This window comes from Oryctolagus cuniculus, chromosome 5 (assembly GCF_964237555.1).
Source record: "Oryctolagus cuniculus chromosome 5, mOryCun1.1, whole genome shotgun sequence".
NCBI classification, from domain to species: Eukaryota; Metazoa; Chordata; class Mammalia; order Lagomorpha; family Leporidae; genus Oryctolagus; species Oryctolagus cuniculus.
Window position 1 is genome coordinate 47,430,711 of NC_091436.1, and position 26,362 is coordinate 47,457,072.

A 26,362-nucleotide genomic window follows, 5' to 3' on the forward strand; every position below is an offset into this window, starting at 1 on the left:
AGTGGTTTTCAAACACCAAACTCAGCAAGGCAATTCTTTGAAAACTCAAGTTGCAAGGCTTCGCTCTAGATCTGCCAAATCAGAACACTTATAATTTTTTTTTTCAAAGATGCACTTGGTTTTTATAATCATCTAGTTTGGAGACCATTATTAGAGGAAAATGTATGTGTCCCGAATAATTGCCTTTTGTGTGAATTATTTAAGTTGCTTGTTAAAAACAACTGGAATTATGGAGTAGAATACATTTTAACAGTTCTTTTAGTGATTTTTATAAATACTGACTTCATCCATAAAATAGCTTATATAAACTGAGAAACAAAATCTTTATGTGGATAAAACCTCCAGGTCTACAAAACAATAAAGATAGGCTTATTCCATTAATTACTTACATTGCATTCGTTTATCATTTTATTTAATTTCCATAACAAATCTATGATATAAGAATTATTATCCTCATTTAATTAACAAATAAAGTATTTAAGACTTCAGGTAACTTGCCCATGATCATAAGATTAATAATTGTATGCCCTGTAACTGAAAACTAATTTCATATACCTAGTAAATAAGCTATATTGACATAAAATATGTAGTTAAGAGTTTAGCACATCTTTTAATTAAATAATTTGTTGAGATATCTTATCTGATGGAGCAAATTGGAAATATATATATATCAGTTCCTGTTAGCTGATTTTATTAGCTACTACACAAATGTTAATAACGTCATTATAATCATCATAGATTAACCAAGAAAAAATGACTGAACTACCAAGCAATACTGTTTCAGGAATCTCCCAGAATCATAAAATGACCTGAGCTAGTCATCATTTCTAGTCATCAAGCTTTCAACAAAAATATTTACAGTTGAGAAACCTAGAAGTATGCAGCTGAAGGGCTCATACAGCAAGTGAAGAGCCCACTCAGCTCCAGAATTTAGTTACTTGAATTTGCTTTCCTGATCTGCCTTTAAACCCGGGACCTTAACTCAGTGCTCTTAAACTCAAAATGCTGCTAATCTGCTTTAGCGTTCTAATGGAACTTCAATAGCCCAGGAAGTTTTCTTTCAGGGAATTAAATATAAAATGTTATCACTGGAAATACATTTTTAAAACAAGTTTTTTGTTTTTGTTTTTTCCCTTACTGATTCCTCTAAATTCACTCAATAAAGTATGTATTTGTTAAGTGTTCTGAGGCATTGTATCAGTATTTCCAGCCCCTGATAAAAGACATTTCCTAAATATGATGAAACTGAATTGATCTTAGGTATATAACCTTAGCTGTGATTTTTTTAAATCACTAAAAGTGTTAGTAGAAAATACTACACAAAGCAGTACAAAGCCATAAAACCTTTAACAGAACACAAATTCATAACACTCCTGTGTTCATGCCCTACCCTTTGTTTCTTCCTTCCCATTGATGGTACAAATATTCTGAAATACGTAGAAGCACCTATTTTCACAAAGGAAAAAAGATAATGAAAATGACATGAAAGATAACCCGTCAAATAAGTATTTACAAGCTATAGATGGATTTTATGAAGGTTTTCTGATTGAGGTTGTGGTTTCTTGTTTGATTTATTGAGAAATGCAGAATTTTCAAATATTCCATGCCAGCTGGGATTGTACAGGGATATCCTGTGAAGTATTTTACTGAGAGCTATTTCTTTCATAAAATAAATAAAAACGATAAGGATACTTACAAATCTCTGATTAAAGTACGATGTTATTTCTAACACAAGTTTATGAAGAAACTCTGATAAGCTCTCTTTCCTGCGAATAAAAAAAATGTGAAGAATCAGAAAAGGTTACAATCCAGTTAGATCATCAAATTTTACATATTTTTGCTTTTTGAAATTAAGCTAATATTGGTAAATACCACAATTTAACCAACTTTCTTCATAAAAAACATCAGATAAAAGGGGCTCGCTCTGTATGTAGTGGGTAAACCCATTGCTTTCAGTGCCAGCATCCTATATGGGTGCCAGTTTGAGAACCGGCTGCTTCACTTCCAATCCAGCTCTCTGCTATGGCATGGGAAAGCAGTGGAGGATGGCCCAGGTCCTTGGGTTCCTGCACCCACACGGGAGACCCGGAAGAAGCTCCTGGCTCCTGGCTTCGGATTGGCGTAGCTCCAGCATTGCAACCATCTGGGGAGTGAACCAGCAGATGGAAGACCTCTCTCTCTGTCTCCATCTCTGCCTCTGCCTCTCAAATAAATAAATAAGTCTTAAAAAAAAAAAAAAATCAGGGGCCGGCGCTGTGGTGTAGCAGGTAAAGCCACCACCCACAGTGCTGGCATCCCATGTAGGCACCGGTTGGAGTCCTGGCCGCTCCACTTCTGATCCAGCTCTCTGCTATGGCCTGGGGAAGCAGTAGAAGATGGTCCAAGTCCTTAGGCCCCTGCACCCATGTGGGAGACCCAGGAGAAGCTTCTGGCTCCTGGCTTCAGATTGCGCAGCTCTGGCCATTGCAGCCATCTGGGGAGTGAACCAGCAAATGGAAGATATCTCTCTGTCTCTGTCTCCCCTTCTCTCTCTGTGTAACTCTGATTTTCAAGCAAATAAATAAATCTTTAAAAAAATCAGACATTAGCACCTAAGATCACCAGCCATAATATACAGTTGGATGATTATTGCATAAGTGCTATTAGGAATAAATGGTAAATTGAGAAAAAGACAATATAACAAAAATGGATTGTTACAGCTAACATTTGTGGGCACAGAAAAATGTCAGTAAGAAAGTACTTGGCATGAATGCACCTTTAGGGGACTGTAAAGACATCATTTTTAAGCTGTGACTTTATAAGCAGAGAATCTTTTGCACTTTCATTAAATGTCCTGGCATCCACTTGGGGACCATGTAGAAGGAATCTCACCAATGTGCTTTTAGAAATCAAAATAAACTGCATAAGTATAATTCCTGTCCACAGAATGAGCCCTATTATCTTGGAGCTTAGTACCTGACATTTCTTGAGTGAACATAGGGCTGGCATTGTGGCTCAGTAGGTTAAGCCACTGCTTGCAACAATAGCATCTGGTATGGGAGTGCCAATTCCAATCCCCCAATCCAGCTTCTTGATAATTCTACCTTCTTCCTGGGAAGGTAGCAGAGAGAGGCCCCTGTTACCCACAAGGAGGCTAGAATAGAGTTCCTGATTCTTGGCCTTGTTTTGGCCCAGACCTGGCTGTTGTGGCCATTTGGGGAGTGAACCAATGGATGGAAGATCTCCCCTCCTCTCTCTGTCACTCTACTTTTCAGACGAATTAAAAAATAAATCTTCAGGGCTGGCGCTGTGGCCCAGTGGGTTAATCCAATGCTTGTCATGCCAGCATACCATATAGGCGCCATTTCTAGTCCCAGCTGCTCCTTTTCTGATCCAGCTCTCTGCTGTGGCCTGAGAAAGAAGTGGAGGATGGTCCAAGTCCTTGGACCCCTGCACCCTTGTTGAAGACCCAGAAGAAGCTCTTGGCTCCTGGCTTTGGATTGGCACAGCTCCAGCTGTTGCAACCATTTGGGAAGTGAAACAGCAGGTGGAAGACCTTTCTCTCTGTCTCTCCCTCTCACTGTCTGTAACTCTATCTCTCAAATAAATAAGTAAAATCTTTTACAAAAATAAAAATAAATCTTCAAATAAAAAGAAAAGTGGAAAATAACAGGAGTATGAGTCATCAGTATTCACATTAAGCACTCATAGTGGTTAAGGCACTTTTCAGATTCACTCTACCAGATTCCAACTGCACTAGTTCAGCCTTCTAGTCATTCTACTACTGCAACATTTTCCTAAATGACTTTCTTGCACACATTCTTGCTTCTTACAAATACATTCTTTACAGAGATGTCAGTTGGAATTCTTTCTTTAAAAAAAAAAAAAAGTTGTCTATTTGAAAGGCATAGTGACAGAGAAGCAGAAGCAGAGAAAGAGAGGTCTTCTATCCGCTGGTTCACTCTCCACCCTGAAGGCTGCAACAGCTGGAGTTGAGCTGATCTGAAGTCAGGAGCCAGGAGCTTCTTCTGGGTCTCCCACACAGGCACAGGGGCCCAAGAACTTGGGCCACCTTCTGCTGTTTTCCCAGGTCACAGCAGAGAGCTGGATCAGAAGTGAAGCAACCAGGACTTGAACATGCTCCCACATGGGATGCTGGCACTGCAGGTGGCGGCTTTTACTCGCAATGCCACAGTGCCAGCCCTGGAATTATTTCAATATAAATCTCCTCAGGAGATTAATCTTCAGCATACGCATCAACTACAGGTCAAGTCCAAGTCCTTTCATGTGGTACATGGTGCCCTCCGGGAGCTGACCACATTCTACCTTCCTTTTGACTCATGTCTCACCTGTACAAATCCTAGTGCCCTGTGGTCACACGCAGGCAATGAAATCCTTATGCTTTGTATCATCCATGTGGCTGAATTTCTTTGCCCTGTTCAACACCCTCCACATCACCTCAGTAACATCCATTCAGGTACTCTGGGTCAACTTGTGTAGTCCTTTCACAGAATCCTTCTCTACCCATCTTGAGCTAAGTAGATACCCTTCTCTGCATTCTAAAACAGTGATATATCTCCCTGATTGCAATTATCAAGTGCATTATAAAGTTCTCATTAGTGTCTGCCTTCCTGCCTCACCTTTAAAAAAAAAAACTTTTTGAGGGCATATGACTCACTCAACTTGTCCCTAGCACAGTGTTTCACAGATGGTAGGAGTAATGTGATAAATATCTGTTGAATGCCAAGGTGCATGAGGTGCTTTGCAGACTTACAGTTGTCTGGGTGCATGCTTTATCACCTTAGAAGAATTTTAAGATCAAAGCAGACAACTTTTAATCTTGTTCCTATACTCAGTTTCCCATATGATTTTATGTTCTTCCTCTCACTCTTAATCTGGGATTATTTCTGTTTGATTGGATCCTATAACTGCAGACTGAATATAAGGAATTGAAAGAGGAAGAGAAAAATAAATGAATAATCATATAAGAAACAGTTTTAAAAATTTATAAAATTTAAAATTGACTTTGCACTTCTAAAAACAAAGATTAAGAAAAAGTTTCATAGTTCTAATTCTTTCAGTCTTTTGCTTACAACTCCTAACAAAGATCTAGTAGAAATTACAAATGGTAATCCAGTATAATCAGTTAATTAGACTAAACATTGATATTTGCATCTTTAAAATGAATTTTTTTTAAAAAAATATTTTTAATTTTTGTACCCTTTCCATGATTAATTTTTTCCTTCATGAATTTCCACTTATTCTTGCCCATTTGCAATAGAACCAAAAAAGGAAAGGAAAAATGAAATAGTTATTTTTTCCTATCCACTTCTTTGCAATTATTACATTTGAATTTTATATTATTAAGCAACAGACTTTGAAAATAGCATTTCTATCCCAACTTTTGATTATTCATATACAGCAAGTTTTAGATCTACCAAGGATATATTAAACACAAATGTTCTGAAGTTAAGAGACTGAGAGAATCTCCACTATTTATTAGTTATCAAAATATTTTACTGGGGCTGGCAGGTGGCACAGTGGGTTTGACCACTGCCTGTCACATTGGCATCCCATATGGACACTGGTTTGAGTCCCTGGCTCCTCCACTTCTGATCCAGCTCCCTACTAATGCACCTAGGAGGGCAGTGCAACATGTTCCAAGTGCTTGGGCCTCTACACCTACATGGGAGACCTGAAATAGAGCTCCAGGCTCCTGACATCTGCTGACCCAGCCCTGAGCTGTTGCAATCATTTGGGGAGTAAACCAGCAGATGAAAGATTGATCTCTCTCTCCTTCTTTCTGTCTCTCCCTCTCTTCAACTCTACCTCTCTCCCTCTCTGTCTGTCTCTGTATTTGAAAAAAATTTTACTAACAAAAATGCAGTAATTCCTTAAAAAGTTTCAAGAACAGTGGCAAGGGGGAAGTATTTGGAGCAGCAGTTAGTACACCACTTGGGTGTACTGTATTCCATATTGGAGTGTCTAGTTGGGGTCCTGATTCACCGACCTGTGATTCAGCTTTGTGGTGATGTTTATCTTAGAGGCAGCAAATGATGGCTCAAATACTTGAGCCCTTGTTACCCATATCAGAGATTTAGGTTGAATTCCAGCTGGCTCCTGGCGCCAGGGTACTGGTTTTACTTGGCCCACGCCTTGACTGCTACAGGCATTCGGGAAGTGAACCAGCAGATGAAAGATCCCTCTCTCTATCTGTCCATCTCTATCTCTATGTCTTTCAAATAAAGTAAAAATAAAATAATTTTAAGTAATTTTAAAAGAAATTACATGCACCAAATACAAAAACTCTGCACACATCTCCTACATATGAATATTTATTTTTATAAATTATAACTAGTATGATACTAACAGACTAATATAAGATATTGGCAGGCCAGCGCCGTGGCTCACTTGGCTAATCCTCCACCTGCGGCGGCGCCAGCATCCCATATGGGCGCCGGGTACTAGTCCCAGTTGCTCCTCTTCCAGTCCAGCTCTCTGCTGTGGCCCGGGAAGGCAGTGGAGGATGGCCCAAGTGCTTGGGCCCCTGCACCCGCATGGGAGACCAGGAGGAAGCACCTGGCTCCTGGCTTCGGACTGGCACAGCGCTGGCTGTAGCAGCTATTTGGGGAGTGAACCAACGGAAAAGGAAGACCTTTCTTTCTGTCTCTCACTGTCTATAACTCTACCTGTCTAATAAATAAATAAAAGATATTGGCTAAGTTAATTTTATGTATGTTAAATACATTAACAGAAATTTAAAATAAAATAAAAATAAATAGAACTTGTTGCTCTAACATATTCTTCCTGAACTTCAATATAGGATGAAAAATTTACAAGGCATTACTACCACATAGCTACCATTCTCTCTCTATTATCACTCCTGGAACTGTAATTACGTCCAAAGAAAATCTGGTGATATTTATTACAGCTAGATACACCAAAGGCCACAAAGCCAGTGGTCTCCCCAAGGCATACAGCACCCTTTGCAAGGGGGCAGGTCAAGATGTGGGTCAATCAGCAGAAATCGATTCATTAGAAATAGGCAAACTCAAAATTGTGAGTTAGCAGAGATCTTTAATTATCATCTAGTCCAGTGATTTTCAAACTGTAATTTTTAGCTGAGGAATATTTTGTTCTCAAATAAACTCATTAGCAGATTGCCAATATGCAGGATGGATATGGTAGTACTGCTCTGGGTACGAAGGGCTTCAAAATCTGAGGATCTTCCCACTGTCCTCCCCTCCTGCCTCCCTCCAAGGATGGAGTTTGAGAATGACATGGCCACAATGCAGTTCAGAGATGCAGCCACAGAGTTGGAGATGAAACAAGAACAGTCATTTCAAGACAGGATGCAGTAAAGTAGCTGAAAGCATACAGCCTGGGTACTTGTGCCTCTTGCCTTTTGGTGCTCCTGACTTATTTTCACGGACTGGCTTCCCAGAACAGCCCCATCTGATCTAAGTTGTATGTAAACACTCAAAACATTAACTTCTATGGGTTTGATGAAAATAATCAATACTTTTCTCTTCCAAATATTTTTTTGAACTTGAATGTTTTTTCTTATGCAAGTAGTCAACCATGTCAATATAATATATATATATATAAATAAATATAAATAATATACATAAAGAAGAAGGACCCAATGGGTTTCAAACAGAATTTTAGGGGAAGCCCAAAACCTCAAAAATTCAAGGCAAATAATATTAGTCTTACAGTACAGTGTTTTAAAAGTTGAAATTTGTGCAAAAACTCCATTATAAACAAAATATCAAAATGCTAAATTTTAACTCTGAACTTATATACCAAAGTCTTGCATATCTCACTTAGTTCATTGAATCCTCTGCAAATGGAAGTACAAATACAAAAACCAAGCAGATTATGTTTTTGCTTCATGACATCTAGGATTGATGAAAGAGGGAAGTATAGTGTGGAGGACAAAGCCCAGTCAATGGCATGTTCTCTTTTTTAAAAAAAAATATTTATTTATTTGAAAGGCAGAGCTAGAGAGGCAAAGGCAGACAGATAGAGAGATCTTCCATCTGCTGATTCACTCCCCAAATGGCCACAATTGTTGGAGCTATCTGATCCAAAGCCAGGAACCAGGAGATTCTTCCAGGTCTCTCACATGGATGTAGGGGCCCAAGCACTTGGGCCATCTTCCACTGCTTTTTCAGGCCATTGCAGAGAGCTGGATAAGAAGAGGAACAGCCAGACTCAAACCATTGCCCATATTGGATGTGCGCTACTGGCTCCAGCAGCATGTTCTGATATAAAGACCTTCACATTTCAGTCTGTAGGACCAGGGATTTGGTTGTTTGGGAAAAAAATGAGCCACCAGTCCACTATAATACACGCATTATGTGTTTACATATGAGATAATTTACTATTTCATTGAGCTAAGAAATCTAGTTCCATGCTTCAACAAATATTCCACCTTTGTTTTTTTTTTTCTTTTTAAACAAATCAAAGCTCTGAAATATAGAAAAAAGAAAACTGAAAGTCAGAATGCATCTGGTGAAAATAATCTGACTCAGGGCCAGCACTGTGGAATAGCAAGTAAAGCTGCCGCTTGCAGTGCCATCATCCCATATGGGCATTGGTTCGAGACTCAGCTGTTCCACTTCCAGTAGAGGTCTCTGCTATGACCTGGGAAAGCAGTAGAAAATGGCCCAAGTCCTTGGGCCCCTGCACCAGTGTGGGAGACCCAGAAGAAGTTCCTGGCTCCTGGCTTTGGATCAGCATAGCTCCAGCCTTTGCAGCCATTTGGGGAGTGAATCAATGGATGGAAGATCTCTCTCTTTCTCTCTCTGCCTCTGCCTCTCTAACTCTGTCTTTCAAATACATAAATAAATCTTAAAAAAAAAGAAAAAAATCTGACTCTGTAAAGCAAATTAACCACTTCAACTGTAGGTTGAAGGTTTGTCTTTGTTTTTAATTTTGTATTTTTTTATTTCACTTATTTCAAAGGCTGAGACACAGAGCTTCCATCCACTGGTTCACTCTTCAAATGCCAACAACAGCCAGAGCTAAGCCAATTCAAAGCCAAGAGCTCCAGGTTCTATCCAGATCTCTCAAATGGGGGACAGGGAATCAACTACCTGAGCTATCACCTGCTACCTCCCAGATACACACTAACAGGAAGCTGTAATCAGGAGCAGAGCCAGGACTCAAATCTTGATACTCTTTATATGGGATATGGGCATACCAAGAAGGATCTTTTATTTTTTTTTTCAGGATTTATTTTATTTATTTGAAAGACAGAGTTACAGAGAGAGATAGAGACAGAGAGGCTTCCATTGGCTGGTTCACTCCACAAGTGGCCGCAATGACCAGAGCTGAGCTGTTCTGAATCCAGAAGCCAGGAGCTTCTCCTGGGTCTCCCACCTGGGTGCAGGGCCATCCTCCACTGCCTTCTCAGGCACATTAGGAGAAAGCTAGATCGGAAGCAGAGCACCCGGGACTCATACTAGCTCCCAAATGGGATGCCGATGCTACAGGCAAGGGCTTTAACCCATTGTGCCACAGGGCCAGCCACCCAAGCAGGATCTTAACCACAGTGCCAAATTCCTGTCTCACAAGACCTAGTTTTAAGATGTTATTCTTAAGAAGATGCATTTAACCTCTCAAACACTTAAAATAGTAAAAATACCGAATCATGGTAACATCAGAACATGCACATTCATGTCTTCTAGCCAGCGAATCCAAATGCTCTAGCTTTGAAAATGCACGACACTATATCTGACACACAGTAGGCTCACAATACAGCTACTGAGTAAATAAGGAGGTGAATGCATGACTAAACATGGGGGGAAAAAAGGCTGGAAACAGGTAGAGCAGGAACAGATTACAAAGAGCTTTGAAAGACAGACTTTATGCTGTGTGCTACCGAACAGAGGCTTAACAAGGTTTAACAAAACAAACAAACAAAACTGCAAAAAAATAAAACAAAAAACTAAACATGACATTTGGGATTTGACATTCCCTCATTTTTTCTCATAATGACCAGACATTGCTTTTCATTCTTCCAAGTTGATCATGGTGGGAAGGCCTGTCCCAAAATAACCTTTCTTTTTTAAATTGCTACAGGATATTTGAACAAAGATTGCTGTACACCATATAATTAACTTAGAGGAAAAAAAAGAAGAAAATGAGAAAATATCTCTTTTTTTAATTTGAGTTGGTATAAGGGAGCAGTGTACATCAGGAGTGTAAGTGGGTTGAGATAGTGGGAGGGTTGTGTTTTCATGATATTCAGCATTCAACAGGCAGAATTATCATTTCTTCACTCCAATCTATCTGTATATCTCCTCAGGTATGGCTTATGTGGTTCTAGAATTCCTTGTATTGGAATAGAACCTGAAATCCATTCAGATCATAGGTCATTCAGGAAAGCCCCCTCCTACCCTTTTCCCATGTACCACAAAAAAACAAACAAACAAACAAAAAAAAAAAACACAGCACTAAAGCCACAGATTCACATTTATTATAAACTACTCACTGCTTCTTAATGTTTGCCTGCAACACTTCAAAAAAGTTTTTAAAATATCCACCAATATTAAACTAAGCATGTATTACTTTTGTACCCAAATTATAACCCTCAAAATCCAGGATATCAGTTCATTAGTCTGTTACATGATCCATATAAATTATAAATTTTTTTTTGACAGGCAGAGTTAGACAGTGTGAGAGAGAGAAAGAGAGAAAGGTCTTCCTTTTTCCGTTGGTTCACCCCCCAAATGGCCGCCATGGCTGGCGCGCTGCAGCCGGCGTGTTGCTCCGATCTAAACCCAGGAGCCAGGTGCTTCCTCCCCGTCTCCCATGCGGGTGCAGGAGCCCAAGCACTTGGGCCATCCTCCACTGCCTTCCCGGGCCACAGCAGAGAGCTGGACTGGAAGAGGAGCAACCGGGACAGAATCTGGTGCCCCAACTGGGACTAGAACCCTGGGTGCTGGCGCCGCATGCAGAGGATTAGCCTAGTGGTATATCAGGGGTTAAAGAGGAAATTGTTAGGTATTATAGGTTGTAAGTGACAAAATAAATTTAAAATCTAGCCCCCGGAATGTTAGATCCACACAGATTCATAACTCACATGCAAACATTTATGCTCATGAATAAAAGCCAATGAAAACTATGTTAGATGTAAAAGTAAGTATTTCAACTTCTTGGGAGAGAAAGGAGCAATTGTTGAGTGTCTATGATTTTATAGATGCTTGAAACATTCTCATGGAATCCTTTCAAGAGAACTCAGAAACAAATATTAAAACCATTAAATGACCCCAGAAAACCTGAGCAAGTGCCAAACAGAGCTAAGATTTGAACCCAAGTCTGCCTGACTTAATAATAGCAGTGGTGGCCGGCACTGTGACTCACTAGGCTAATCCTCCGCCTTGTGGTGCCGGCATACCGGGTTCTAGTCCCGGTCGGGGCGCCGGATTCTGTCCCGGTTGCCCCTCTTCCAGGCCAGCTCTCTGCTGTGGTCAGGGAGTGCAGTGGAGGATGGCCCAAGTGCTTGGGCCCTGCACCCCATGGGAGACCAGGAGAAGTACCTGGCTCCTGCCATCGGATCAGCGCGGTGCGCCGGCCGCAGTGCGCCGGCCACAGCGGCCATTGGAGGGTGAACCAACGGCAAAAGGCAGACCTTTCTCTCTGTCTCTCTCTCTCACTGTCCACTCTGCCTGTCAAAATAATAATAATAATAATAATAATAATAATAGCAGTGGTGATTGACAAGGTCAACCCACAGGCACAGAGATAAGTAAGTACCTGGGAAGGTAGGGTTCTTGAATTCTAGTTTAGAGATCACTTTGGATATGTCTCATTATTTCAAAGTGATTTTCATAAGACATTCTATAGGCATTATATCTTTGTTTTTTATTTTTTGACAGGCAGAGTGGACAGTGAGAGAGAGAGAGAGAGACATAGAGAAAGGTCTTCCTTTGCCGTTGGTTCACCCTCCAATGGCCTCCGGGGCCAGCGCGCTGCAGCTGGCGCACCACGCTGATCCGATGGCAGGAGCCAGGTACTTATCCTGGTCTCCCATGGGGTGCAGGGCCCAAGGACTTGGGCCATCCTCCACTGCACTCCCTGGCCACAGCAGAGAGCTGGCCTGGAAGAGGGGCAACCAGGATAGAATCCAGCGCCCCGATGGGGACTAGAACCCGGTGTGCCGGCGCCACAAGGCGGAGGATTAGCCTAGTGAGCCGCGGTGCCAGCCAGCATTATATCTTAACACCAGATATTCCATATTTACTTGATATGATTGGTAACCTGTTCAAGGAAGCTTGATCTGTTTTAAAGAGAGTTCAGAAGTGTGTTCATGAAGGAAACTCAAGACTACCAGCAAATGTGTTGACATTTGGCACATCTACAGAAGGTGATTTAACCAGATTCCTAGGGATAGGAGGAGGGGGAGGTGTACAGCAAACCAGAATATATCCCAAATGTTTCAAATGTTTCAAAATTGTTTTTGAAATAAATATTCTAATTTGATGCCCTTTTGGGTAAGTCAAGATGCTCTTAGGAAATGGATATAATTTTAGTGAGAAAAGAACCCTTCAGACTTTAGTTTCTTATCTGCATAAGTACCTATTGGAACTTTACAGTCTTTTGCAAGATTAACCTTCATGAGTCTGATTGAGAAGCAGAGGCACTGGGGAGAACACTGGGCAAAGGAAGCCAGATGGTCATAAAGCCTTGCTCATGAAAGGATAGAAAAGATTTAACGTTAAAGAAAGTACAATGAAAGTACAATGTGATGCCCACATGCTTTAGAGTCAAGCTAGCTCTAAATCATAATAGCTATGATACTTGGGCAACTTCAGCCCAAATTTCTCATCTAAAATGTAGAAATAAAACATCTGCCTCACAGGATACTATGAATATTAAATGAAACAACTTCTGGTAAGTACTTATCATAATATGCCTGGGTTGGCATTTGGCATGAGACACCATTTGGGATGTCTGCATTCAATATGGGGATGCCTGAGTTTGAGTCCTACCCCACTTCTAATTCCAGCTTCTTGCTAATGCATACTCTAGGAGGCAGCGGATGATAATTCAAGTAACTGAGTCCCTGTTACCAACACGGAAGACCAAGGTTGTTTCTGGATCCTGGCTTCAGCCTGGCCTACCCCTGGCTATAATGGACATTTGAGGAGTAAATCAACAGATGGGAGGAATTTCTCTCTCTGTGTCTCTGTCTCTCCCTTTCAGATAAACAAGATTTTTTTAAATATCCTGCTTAACACATAGAAAGTACTTAATAAACAGAAGTCATTTTTATCACCATTCTTTGTACCAAAAGCACAAATTAGGAAATTAAATGTCTAGCCCAAAGTAATAGGGCATTCTTTTTTTTTTAAGGATTAAACAGATAGAACAAATGACTTGTTAATTAAGGACTTTCTTTAAAAAGTTATTTATTTATTTATTTATTTATTTGAAAGAGTTATAGAGTGAGAGGGAGAGCCTGGGGTGAGGGTGAGGGGAGGGGATCTTCCATCCGCTGGTTCAGTCTTCAGATGGTTGCAAAAGCTGGGGCTGGGCCAGGCCAAAGCTAGGAACCTGGAGCTTCTTCCAGTTCTCCCACATGGGTGCAGGGGCACAAGCACTTGGGCCGTTGTCCACCGCTTTCCCAGGCATATTAGCAGGGAGATGGGTCAGAAGTGGAGCAGCCTCCTGGCATCGCAGGTGGCAGCATTTACCTGATACACCACAATGCCAGCCCCAGGGCATTCTTTTTCAAAAGTTCTTTAAAAAAAAAAAGTCATTTACTTTTACTAATTTGAAAGGCAGAACAAGAGTGAGAGTGAGAGTGGGGGTAGGGGAGAGGAAAAGATTCTATTCCCTGGTTCACTCCTCAAATGCCTGCAGTTGCCCAAGGCTCGGCCAAGCAGAAGCTGAGTCTGGAACTCCATCCTGGTGTCACATGTGGATGACAGGGACTCAGTCACTTGAGCCATCACCTGCTACATTCTAGAAGTGCATTAGCAGGAAGCTGGATCAGAAGCAAAATAGCTGGGACTCTGTCCAGGTTCTCAAATATGGGATTCAGATATCCCAAGTGGCAGTTTAACCCATTATGTCACAACACCTGCCCCATGGGCCATTTCTTTATGTGGTGGAGGGAGTATAAATTCAGCTTGATTTAAAATCATATTGTCTCTAAATAAGCAATTAGTAACACAGGAGCAGAAAATGTCTCTGAAAATTTCAATTGCATTTTATCTACTTGTTCATGAATAAAACTGAATCTATAACCAGCATTTTATTGTTTCTCCCTGAAGTCCACTGCCTTTCAAAACTAACTCTAATTCCTGTCCGATTATGATTACGTTACTTCTTGCTGAAGGCCTCCCTCTTGAACCTAGTTTGCCCTGTAGTCTCGGTCATTGCTACAAGTGTTTTATTTTCCTCTAGTCCAGTGAGAGCACAGAAGCAGAGAAATGCACTGAAGCAGTCTTATGCACATTTCTTTCTAACTATTTAGCATGTGGCAGATCTAGATGCTTCTATCTAAATAAGCTATAGAGTGTTAGTTTTAGATTTTAGAATAACAATAATCTCAAGTGTCATTTTGCAATGAATATTTTTAAAAGCTCTTTTGAAGTGTGGGCCCTGCTTATAAGACTAGCCTCTGAAAAATAAATTGATGAAATTAAGATTTCATGTTGACTTTATCAAGAAGGATATTTTGACTGAAATATTCATTTCTGGTAATCCTACTTCTTTCCTAACTGACACAACCTTTTATCACATTTTTTCATCATTGTTCTTACCGGCTTGACTAGTTTTTTAAGTCAGGTATATGGACCAAATTAAGAAAAAAACTAGAGAGGGCATTTAACACCAGCCACTGGAAAAAACTATGCACTCCATAGCTTCCACTTTCTATAGTCCAAGGAACATTCACAGCTAATTCTGAAAACTGTCATTAAAGCACAAATTTAAACTTTAAAAATGTCTTACTATGCTTTTTACAGTGGTGGATTTTTTTTTCCTGTAGTGGTGTTTAGGAACACTAAATGTTAAATATTACATTAAATACATTTGTTTTCAGAAGATAAATTAACTTAGATATCTTCACTTTAAAACATTCAATTCAATAACATTTAAAGAACTGAATTATGGACAAATCAAAAAAGAAAAATTTCAACAAATCGGATTTATCTTCTTCCCCTAATTTCAGAATGACGACAATCCTCATAGTTAGGTCAGTGATCAAAAAGGGCTGAATTGACACGTCCTGTAACAGCACCTGGTCCACGTCAGGATTTATCTGGCTTAGGGAAAAATGGCAGCTGCAGTGGTGATTCATTAAGAGCAATTTTGAAGTAGCAGCTGCTGCTGCTGCTGCTGAAAACCGTGCTTCAAACATCAATCATTCTCTGATTGTCGCACTAGCTGACACCATCAGCCCAGTCTATTGATTTTGTTGCTTGTTGATATTGTCATTGCCATGCAGTATTCGTTAGAAGATACTGCTCTAGTTCAAATTACATCATTTTGTGGGCCTTCAAATACCAGAATATATAGTCATGAAAATACACCCACTTTGTAAAATGGTAGTGGGAGGAACATCCCAAATATTAAAGACACATCAGTATTCAGCAGGATAATTCCAGCTACATCCATGTTTCTCTAAGGGTTTGGTCCCAGTTAACCATACACAGTATTACCACGAATACCAGATTTGGCATTATGTGATAAAATCTTAATCCCCTGGACCTGTAAATGTGATCTTATTTTGAAATAGGGTCTTTGCAGATGTAACCAAGTTAAGATGAGGTCACACTGGAGTATGGTATGTCTTTATATAAAAGGTAGGATACACAAACACAGAAAGAGAACATCATGTGAAGAGAGAGAGTGATGCATCTATAAGCCAAGGAATGCCAGGAGCTACCTGAAGCTGGAAGAAGTAAGGAAAGCCCCCCCTCCACACAAACACACCCCTTTCATATAGGCTTTGAAAGAAGCATAGCCTTGCCAACACTTTGATTTCAGCTTCTGGGTTCCACAACTGTTAGCAAATAAATTCTTGTCTTCAGCCACCAGCTGGTGTTATTTTGTTGCAGCAGCCCTTTGTGGGTCTCCATTTGGAAATGGTGATGGACTATCAGCAGCTACAAGAGGGTATAAATATAAACAGTGTTGAACCAAGGAGCCACAGTGATTTAACAGACCATTCTTTAAAGCCATGTTTTCTCAGATGAGAGACATTTCTCAAATTAGAACATTGGTTGATATATAACTAATTCCTATGGCAAGCAAAATCAAGATCAAGGTCTTAGAATAAAGAATACATAAACATGGCTGAAAATGAGCCATGTATTCTACAATGTCTTGCATTTTTGGTGCTTTCAGGTGTCATCTCAGAACCTATGGGTATTAACAAATGCCAAGCGTCTCCCCAGTTATTCATGCCCTGAAGTCCCAACACACACAGAAGTACAGAGCTGCATTAGAATCTCAAGGGTACAATTTCCATGAAATTTTTCAGTGAAGAAAATGTAGAAGAAATGATCCAAGAAGGATAAGGAAACAACAGAAATAGGCTTAAGGAATTGTAACATTTAACTGAACATTCATAAATCTTTGTTTAATTGTCCCTCTTGGAAGGCAGCATAACGTACAACTATGACACACGAGAGTTGTGCTAGCTCCATCAATGAATAGCATTGATCTTTGAGCAAGTTATCTCTCCCTCTAAACTTCAGTTTACTCATTAGATAAAATGAAACTAGTAATTGCACCAACTTCATAAAGGAAGCATTCAGTAATTACAAGCAACATTATTACTTATGTCAACAATTGATTAAGTGGCTATTTCATTCATGAAAGGAAGAGATGTTCTTCTATGCCTCTGCTTTCTATTTTGAAACCAGAAATAAGGCCAACTGCAAAATGGGTTGGCATTGAAAAATATCCATATTGCCATAATTACTTCATAACCTCACTTGGACTATATGCAATTGGACTATTTTACTATACTCCAAAGAGTGAAGCTTTGTGAACTTTATTGTTAAGAATCTATATAAAATGTTCTAATTACTTTCTCTTGTTTAGTAAACAGAAGGTATTGAATGAGGTAATTATTTTGTTCATTAAACTTCTTGAAGTGTTGATGGTCATTATAATATCAACTAATTTTAAGATGTTATTTTACATTATACTTCAAAATATTAAATATAAAATAATGACTTCTTACAATGTACATTTTATTGTAATATGTGAAGCAAAATATAAACATAAAAACATGTATAACAATCTTGAAAAAGAACAAAATTGGGAAACTAATGCTTTCCAATTGCAAAACTTACTACAAAACTATAGTTATCAATATAGTGTGATACTGGCATAGAAGAGGCATGCTCATAGTGCTGATTCAAACTTCTTATAATATCATACATTATTTTGTTTCATCTTCCATTTGTAGAGTTCAAAATATATAAAAAGTTAGCTATTATGCAAGATTTCTTTTAAATATAAATAAAATATACATTATTTAATATGCTTGAAAACTCCTACAAATGGTTTGTTAGCAGTTATTTTTTAAAAATTACTTTTAAGGCTGATGAGTTTCATATTGTTTCATCAATCTAGTCTGAGATAAGCATGAAGTTACCGTAAGTTACCCTTCTAAGCCATGTATCATGAACACAGTTGACAGAAATGCCTTCTAATATTAAAAACAGCTGCACCAAGAAGAGTGCTAGGAGACTGCCACTAGAGACTTTCCTCCACCTTGAAATAGGTTCATTCAATGAAGAAAAATAGGGTTCATAAATAGATGTTGCCTATGATAGTAATACTCTCCAAATTGATTCAACCATAAGACCCATTGAAATACAGCTTCCTGGGGCTGGCACCGGGGCTCACTTGACTAATCCTCCACCTGTGGTGCCGGCACCCCGGGTTCTACTCCCGGTTGGGGTGCCCGGTTCTAGTTCCGGTTGCTCCTCTTCCAGGCCAGCTCTCTGCTGTGGCCCGGAAGGGCAGTGGAGGATGGCCCAAGTGCTTGGGCCCCTGCACCCACATGGGAGACCGGGAGGAAGCACCTGGCTCCTGGCTTCGGATCGGGGCAGCTCTGGCTGTGGCGGCCATTTGGGGGGTGAACCAACAGAAGGAAGACCTTTCTCTCTGTCTCTCTCTCTCACTATCTATAACTCTACCTGCCAAATAAAAAAAAATACAGCTTCATTTTTTACATAAATTGATACATCTATTCAAAATTCAATTGGAATTCAAGAAATGCAAAACAGCCAAAACCATCTTGGAAAAGAACAAAGTTGGAGGACTCACGCTTTCTGATTGCAAAACTTACTACAAAGCCATAGTTTTCAAAAACAGTGACACTGGCACAGGATAGGCATGTAGACCAAACAGAATGGAATTCAAAGTCCAGAAGTAAATCTATATATTTGTGGTCAATTGGTTTTTCAACAAAAGTGACAAGACCAATGGGGAAAAAAGAGTCTTTTGAACAAATTATCCTGGGACAACTGGATATACTGATACAGAGGAATGAAGTTGGACCCATGCCTCATACCACACACAAAAATTAACTCACAATGGATCATAAATCTAAATGGAAACACTAGCACTAAAACTTTTAGAAAAAAAATGTACAAGTAAATCTTTGTGACCTTGGGTTAGCCAACAGTTTATTAAATATAATACCATAACTAAAATAAAATAAAAATTGATAATTTGGGCTTTATGAAAGCGCAAAACTTTTGTGCATCAAAGCACCTCATTAAAAAGTGAAAAAAAAACCCTCAGAATTGGTGAAATTATTTGCCAGTCATATAATAATAAGAAACATGTTTCTCTAGCATATAAATAACTATTAGAAGTAAACAATAAAAAGATAAGTAACCCAATTTAGAACATGGAAAAGGACATGAATATTTTTCTCCAAGAAGGTATACAAATGGCCAAAAAAGACATAAAATTACATGCAACATCATTAGCCATTAGTGACATGCAAATTAAAATCATAACAAAATACCACTTCACATCCATTGACTGTAACAAAAAAGACAATGATAGTTGTTGCAGAGTGTGGAGAGGGGCTGGCCCTGTGGTGCAGCAGGTTAAAGCCCCGGCCTGCAATGCCAGCATCTCATACGGGCGCCAGTTTGAGTCCTGGCTGCTCAGCTTCCAATCCAGCTCCTTGCTAATGTCCTTGGGAAAGCAGTGGATGATGGCCCAAATCTTTGGGCCCCTGCAACTGTGTGGGAGACCCGGAAGAAGCTCACAGCTCCAGGCTTTGGATCAACTCAGCTCCAGCCATCGCGGTCATTTGGGGAGTGAACCAGTAGGTGGAAGACCTCTCTCTTTGTCTCTACCTTTCTCAGTAACTCTTTGTTTCAAATAAATAAAATAAATCTTTTGAAAAAAAAAAAAAAAAGGATGTGGAGAAACTGCGAGTATCATTCATTGCAAGTTGAAATGTAAACTGGCACAGCCTCTTTGGAAAATAGTTTGGCAATTACACAAATTGCTAAACACAGGCCATATGACCCCATTTCATTCCTAGATATACTATTTTAATAGAGGAAAATTAAAGTATATGTCCACAAAAACTAACTGTAAAGGATGTTCATAGTAATGTTATTCATAATAGACAAAAAGTAGAAATAACACATTCGTCCATGAACTGAATGCATAAATAAAATGTAATGTATCCATATAATCTATCACTTGATAATATAAAGGAATGAAGTTTTGATACATGCTACAAAACACATTAAACTGGAAAACAGACTAAAGGAAAAAAAAGCACATGTTGTGTGATTCCATTTATATCAAACATTCAAAATATGAAAATTTATAGAGACATAGGTGTTTCATGTTAACCTAAGGCAATTTGGAAGAAGCAAGGAGTCTCAGTTAATGACTACAGGATTTATTTCTGGGGTGATAAAAATGATATAAAGTTGCTTGTGGTGATGGTATATGAATATAAATCATAGATTGAACTGTACACATTCAATGGATGAATTTTATGGTATGTGAATTATGTAAAAAACACTATAATTTTTAGCAAGGTACATAAATTTACAGCAAAATATCCTCAGAAGATGTTAATGTTCAAGATGAATCTCTGAGAAGGAATTAGGCTGTGCAGTGTGCCAATCATGTTTATCTATACAGCCATTTATTCTTTTAGCATTTTGTGAAACACATTGATCATAGATCCAAACTTTAGTTTATTTCTTATTTTTTGTTAGTATAAAATGTAGAAGTAGGATGCTAGTTAGTTATGTTTTACATATATTGTATACTTTGGTTATTCTTCTAACTTAGTGAGCAATGCTTATGTATGAATATTCTATCTGTAAATGTATGCGTTTTGTCAACTCTTATAGAAAGGCATATCAGATGAATGATAGTATTGATTGTAGGAATATGTCAGTCATTGGGGTTTTCTATCTACAACTCAGTATCCAATCAGAATTCTTAAGAAACCACACATTTTCATATGAGAATGTACTCCCATTAGCTTCTAAAGACAGACACAATCATCTTTAGACTATAAAATGGCATGAAGAAGGAACTGTCCCTTTTTTCTTTTTTTTTAGATTTATTTATTTATTTATTTATTTGAGAGGTAGAGTTACAGACAGTGAGAGGGAGAGACAGAGAAAGGTTTCCCATCTGCTGGTTCACTCCTTAAATGGCTGCAATGACCAGAGCTGTGATGATCCGAAGCCAGAAGCCAGGATCTTCTGAGTCTCTCACACAGGCGTAGGGGCCCAAGCACTTGGGCCATCTTCTACTGCTTTCCACAGCAGAGAGCTGGATGGGAAGAGGAGTAGCCGGGACTAGAACCAGCGCCCATATGGGATGCCGGTGCTGCAGGCAGAGGATTAATCTACTGCGCCACAGCACCAGCCCTGGAACTGTCTCTTCTTATTCATATAAAGAATCTGTGCTTAATGGAAAAGAAACTTTTTTAGTGTAAATAATCATGTGCTTATTTAATTTCAAGTTATTCATGCCCTGCATATTTTTAGAAGCTCTGACGTCTAAGCAAGGTGAACATAACTATCTTTGGTTTAGCTTACAGCAGCAACATATCCTGTGTTACACAGTATTGGAAATTGGGAGAGACTCTAGAGAAAAATGTATTTAATTTCAATCTTCTAACTCAAGAGTTGAGGTCCTGTATGCCATGGTCTCTCTGAATGAGTTTCTTTTTTTTTTTTTTTTTTTTTGACAGGCAGAGTTGGACAGTGAGTGAGACAGAGAGAAAGGTCTTCCTTCTCTGTTGGTTCACTCCCCAAATGGCTACTACAGCCGGCGCGCTGTGCCAATCCAAAGCCAGGAGCCAGGTGCTTCCTCCTGGTCTCCCATGCGGGTGCAGGGCCCAAGCACTTGGGCCATCCTCCACTGCCTTCCTGGGCCACAGCAGAGAACTGGACTGGAAGAGGAGCAACCAGGACAGAATCTGGTGCCCCAACCGGGAGTAGAACCCGGGGTGCCGGCACCACAGGTGGAGGATTAGTCAAGTGAGCCACAGTGCCAGCCATCTCTGAATGAGTTTCTGAGACAAAGTAAAGGAAGAATTAGAGTGCTGGTCTCCTTGATCCAGTCCAGTGTTCTTTCCAAACATCAAGTCTTTCAGGACAGAAGACAACTTAGGCTTCTTTGTTCTGACCATGTCATCGACAACAATTAAAGTGCACAGGAGTATAATAAACCCACCATGTTTTATGGGGGCTGTTATGCAAATCAAAACCCTCCAGGCTCTGTTGTGTTCAGAAAACACCTGCAACTGATTCAGTGCTTTCTCATTCTTCCCCAGATTTGTTTGACATTTTCCAACTCATTTGTAAAGGAAAACTGAAGTAGATAATTAATTTTCATACTCTTTCAGAATATTTTAATATCATGTAGCACAAAATAAATGTTTCCATTTTTTTCTTTGTGCAGTTCTATTGTTGACTGTCATTTTCTGTGTATGTTCACACAGAAGTTTCTTTTCTTTATTTCTGTCCCTTAAAGATAGCATGAGCAACCTCTTAGCTAATAGATTTTCAAATTATTTAATTTTTGCATTTGCAGATTACCCTTTTGCTACTTTACTAAATCAATTCTAGTGATGCACACAAGCAACTTTACCCAAAAAGATAATTATATTCTCTTTTACCAAGTTAAGCTTACTCAATGCTGTGTGGAGAGGAAAAAAAGTATCTTTAGCTAAATCATAAAAAGGAGCCAAATGGTCTGCAGAATGATGTAATATTTAGTTTTATTTATTGGTAGATTGACCATTCCCTAAGGAGGTTCACACCTCCCTTATGATGTCTCTTTCATTACCCCATGTGGAGAGATAGGTCTGGACCTCATGTATAGCTGGCCAGGCCTTAGCCCACCTGATTGTCATCAGGTCCCTCCTGTCAGTTTCTGTTTGCCTCTCTATGGGAAAACTTGCTCGTGGTTTAGAAGGCACCTTTCTTAGGTCCTCTAGTAATGGCTCCATTCTTTGTTTTAGACCCTGTGAGTTTAAATTGCTTGTTGGATTTATTTTCTCCAGATTTAGAACAGTGAAATTCTAGATGGCCATGCATATGAAACCTGGGATGGAAGCAGTTTCTGCAAGCTGGTACTGAGTCCCCCTTGAGAAGCCACCACCTGCTGAGAAGCCACCTCCCGCTGGAACCCTGTCTTGATACCCCTTTTATTAGGACGAAGCAGCCAGAGCAGTCTTCACCCAGTTCCCCTAACAGAATGTGAGGAGTCAGATGGTTAATACAGTCAGGTGGTCTCTGTGGAAACTGAGGGTGCAAAATCTTTAGCAAGGTCAAAAGTGCAGGCCTGCCCATTCCTGGAAAGCTTCAATCTTATCAGGAGAATCGCAAGGGAGTGGCAATTCCTTTTGAGCACTCAGTTTACTGTAAAACGAATTAGGTATCCCACCCTTCTAATGGCTTTTTTTGTTTTATCATGAGCAAGCCAGTCAGGGTAAAAGATTGCAAATCAGTTCATTTGTTGGGTTTTGTCCCCGCCTGAATGCCAATCTGATTGTCAAGTTTTTTTCTCCAAAATTGTGCTTAAAATTCCCACTACCACCAGCGCCTTCGGGTTTTGCCTCTCTTGGAGCCCCACTCCATGCCACTCTGGCTGGAGGTCTTTGTCTCTAGTGGATCTTGCTTTTAAATCCTCCCCCCTCCCCAAAAGGATCCATCCATTTCCATGTAAATAATGGGCAAACAAAACATGTTTAATCACTTAGAAATCACATATGACTTCCATTTGGCAAAGTCAATTTGAAGTAGGCAGGCATATAGGTTAAAATCCATTAGGTTTGTGAGCTGGAAGATCACGTCTTTGCCACGCCCCTGTGTGACCTCAAGCCCTACCTGATACCTTCACCACACCCCTGGGTGACCTCATCCCCCTACCTGGCCACACCTGAGTGCCCAGCCAATCAGGTTAATTAACCACTCCTCTTTGGAAGTGGTTTAAAAACCTGGGACATGGTGTGTCTGGCCTTCTCTTCTTCCCTGTTCTCTTGCCAGGAGGGGGCTTGCTGTAGCTCTGCGCCACCAGGGTGAGTGGCCTTCGGGCCATGTGCTCTAGGCTTCCTGGCCTAGATGCTCCTCCACGTGGCTGGTTCCTGGTGCTCGGTATGAACCCAGATTTACCTATCTTTTAATAAAGCTCTCACTCTCCTATGCATCTTTCACACTAAATAAAAGCTTAAAATGTACATGCTGCCTCATTTATCTGTGCCGGTATTTAGAATTCTTCTCTAAGTATTAGGCAAGAACCCTGTTGGGCTTATTAATATTGGGGGATTTATACATAAGCATATGGTGAAATCGTATGGCACCCCAAATTCCGATAATATATGTGGCACCTCAGATAGCACTTCTGGGGAACTCTAAAGGGCCACATTTTCGTGTAAATTTTAGGGGGTCATGTCAAATTCTTATTCCTTTTGATATCGGAATGCTACCGGAATTTGAGCTGCCGTATGATATCACCATGTGCTTATTAATAAATCCCCAATATTAATAAGCCCGTGAGGGTTCTTGCCTAATATTTAAAGAATTCTAAATACTGGCATCCATAAACGAGGCAGCATGGTACATTTTAGGCTCTTATTTAGTGTGAAAGGTGCACAGGAAAGTGAGGGCTTTAGTTCAGTTTAAAGAGAGGGAAAAATCTGTTAACTAGGGTAGCATCCATACCAAGCAGAGAGCAGGCCAAAAGCCACGTGCAGCAAGTGCCTTGAGCTGCTATCCACTGCTTATCACCGGCAGCAAAATAGAGGCAGAGAGCCTTTTGGGATGCTTCTTGCCTTTTATATATTTTCCACAGGGAAGTGGCTTGTGCGCAGGTGGGTGCTCAGGTATGGTCAGGTAGAGCATGATGTCACATGGGGGCATGGTGATGGTATCAGGTAGGGCATGAGGTCACACAGGGGTGTGGCGAAGGCGTGGTCTTCCAGCTCACAAACATAATCAGTTTTAGCCTGTCTACTTCACTTTGATTAAAAATATTAAAAAACTCAAACCAAGTGTTTAATACAATTACAAAAGAAAAGCTCCATTAGACTATGGTTCTTCTCTGTTCACAATATATATCACTATGTCATCAGTATATAAAAAATTGTTAAATGAATTTTGCTAAATAAATTCATAAATATAATTATTATTTTTTCATTCACTTTTTTCTAAAGACTGCTTATTTTCATTTGAACCGAAAGGCAGAGAGATGGAGAAACAGACACACAGAGAACCTCTGCTTGGTGGTTTACTCTCCAAATGGCTGCAAGGGTTAGGCAGGGATAAAATAGGTGGAAGCTAGAAATCTGAAATTGTATCGCATCTCCCACATGAGTGGCAAGGACCTGGTAGCTGACCCATCATGTGGTATCTCCCAGGGTACATATTAGCAAGAAGCTGGGACTCCTACCCAAGCACTCTGATATGGAATGTGGGTGTCCCAAGTGGTATTTTAACTGTTGCTTAAAATGCTTGCCTCAGTTGTCATTATTAATAGAAACATCTAATATTATCAAGTGTTTTGAATCTGCCAAGAGTTATGCTACATTGTATATATTCTTTGTTGCTTTTCATCCTCAGGCAGCCCTATTGGATAGGAAGGACTGTCATTTCATTTTATACATGAGAACTAAGATCAGACAGATAAAAAATACACAAGGATCTCCATTTATAAAGTTTATAAATTTAAACTTATGTTTAAAAACATAATATATGTAGGATTCAGTACTTAGTTCTCCCTGACTGCAGAGCCTTAGGTTAATCCTCACTCCAAGTAGCAGCAATAGTATTAAAAATACTAACAATGATAAAAATAATCATTGTGCAGGGCAATGCCTATGTGCTACACATGGTTTTAAACCTTCATATAATGTTAATTGATCTAATCCTTACAACAACCTTATAAACCAGATACTATTGTCCCCAACTTACAGATGAGCACTCAGAATATGTTTTCTGGTTTCCCTTTACAATTATTTCTGATCATTAGGTTTGTTTTTACTATTGTCCTTCATGAGTATTAAGCCAAGAAGAAAAGTAGACCACACAGACTTCCCTCTAAACTGCTCCAAGCTCTGCTTTTGTTAGAAACCTGGCTAAAGTATAAACAAATAATAAAAATAGTTTCCATCTAGCTATTAAAACACACTAGGCAAATAATATGTGTCATTATCATTCTTCTCCTAACAATTTCAATTCATTTCCAGTTCATTAATTAGAAAAGTAAGACTGGGAGAGATTACCCAAGCTACAAGCTGATAAGTGCCAGGGTCAGTTCTTGAGTCAAATCCAAACAAACTAACCAAGCATTACATTAACTGTCTAGGAAAAAACATAGCATATGTAGGATTCAGTATTAGTCATGGTTTCAGATATTCTCTGGGGACTTGGAAAATATTCCCCATGAACATGGGGAATACTATATATTCTAATTAACTTTCTGTGAAGAGCTTAATCCAGTGATCCAGACAAAAGCAGAGATACTGAGATATACTCAGAGATTTCTGAGTGTTTCTTTATAGTTGTCACACTCACCACAACATATCTAGTATTTAACAAAACCCTTATCTTTAGTGATGTCTCTTAATGATACAAGCAAGGGCTATTTGAGTCCTGCATCTATGAAGCTGAATTGAGAAATTTGAGTACATTGAGATGTGGCTGAAAGCCAAGGTTTCAAGCTAGAACACTTTCTAATCATTTAAAGATTAGAAACACACAGCTGAAAAAAAGAGCTGAATAAGCATCAATAGAGTTTGCTGGAAACATCAGTGTAAGAAAAATTGCAAGAAATGTTTGTTAAGGTGTGAAGAAAAGGAAAGCAGCATGTAGATACCCCAACCAAGAGGCAATCCACA

At 39.5% G+C, this 26,362-nt stretch overlaps 1 protein-coding gene across 13 annotated transcripts in view; it reads right to left on the minus strand.

The window, feature by feature from the left end:
• PKIB (cAMP-dependent protein kinase inhibitor beta) overlaps positions 1–26,362 on the minus strand; it is a 136,743-nt gene that overhangs the window by 59,498 nt on the left and 50,883 nt on the right. For 8 of the 13 annotated variants that reach the window (XR_011388544.1, XR_011388545.1, XM_008263451.4 and 5 more), the window contains one exon: positions 1,697–1,766. The gene's annotated coding sequence lies outside the window, so the exon portion shown is untranslated. Of the gene's footprint in view, positions 1–1,390; positions 1,447–1,696; positions 1,767–26,362 lie in introns of all 13 variants that reach the window. The other 5 variants (XM_051855371.2, XM_070073645.1, XM_070073644.1 and 2 more) reach the window with 1 other exon arrangement.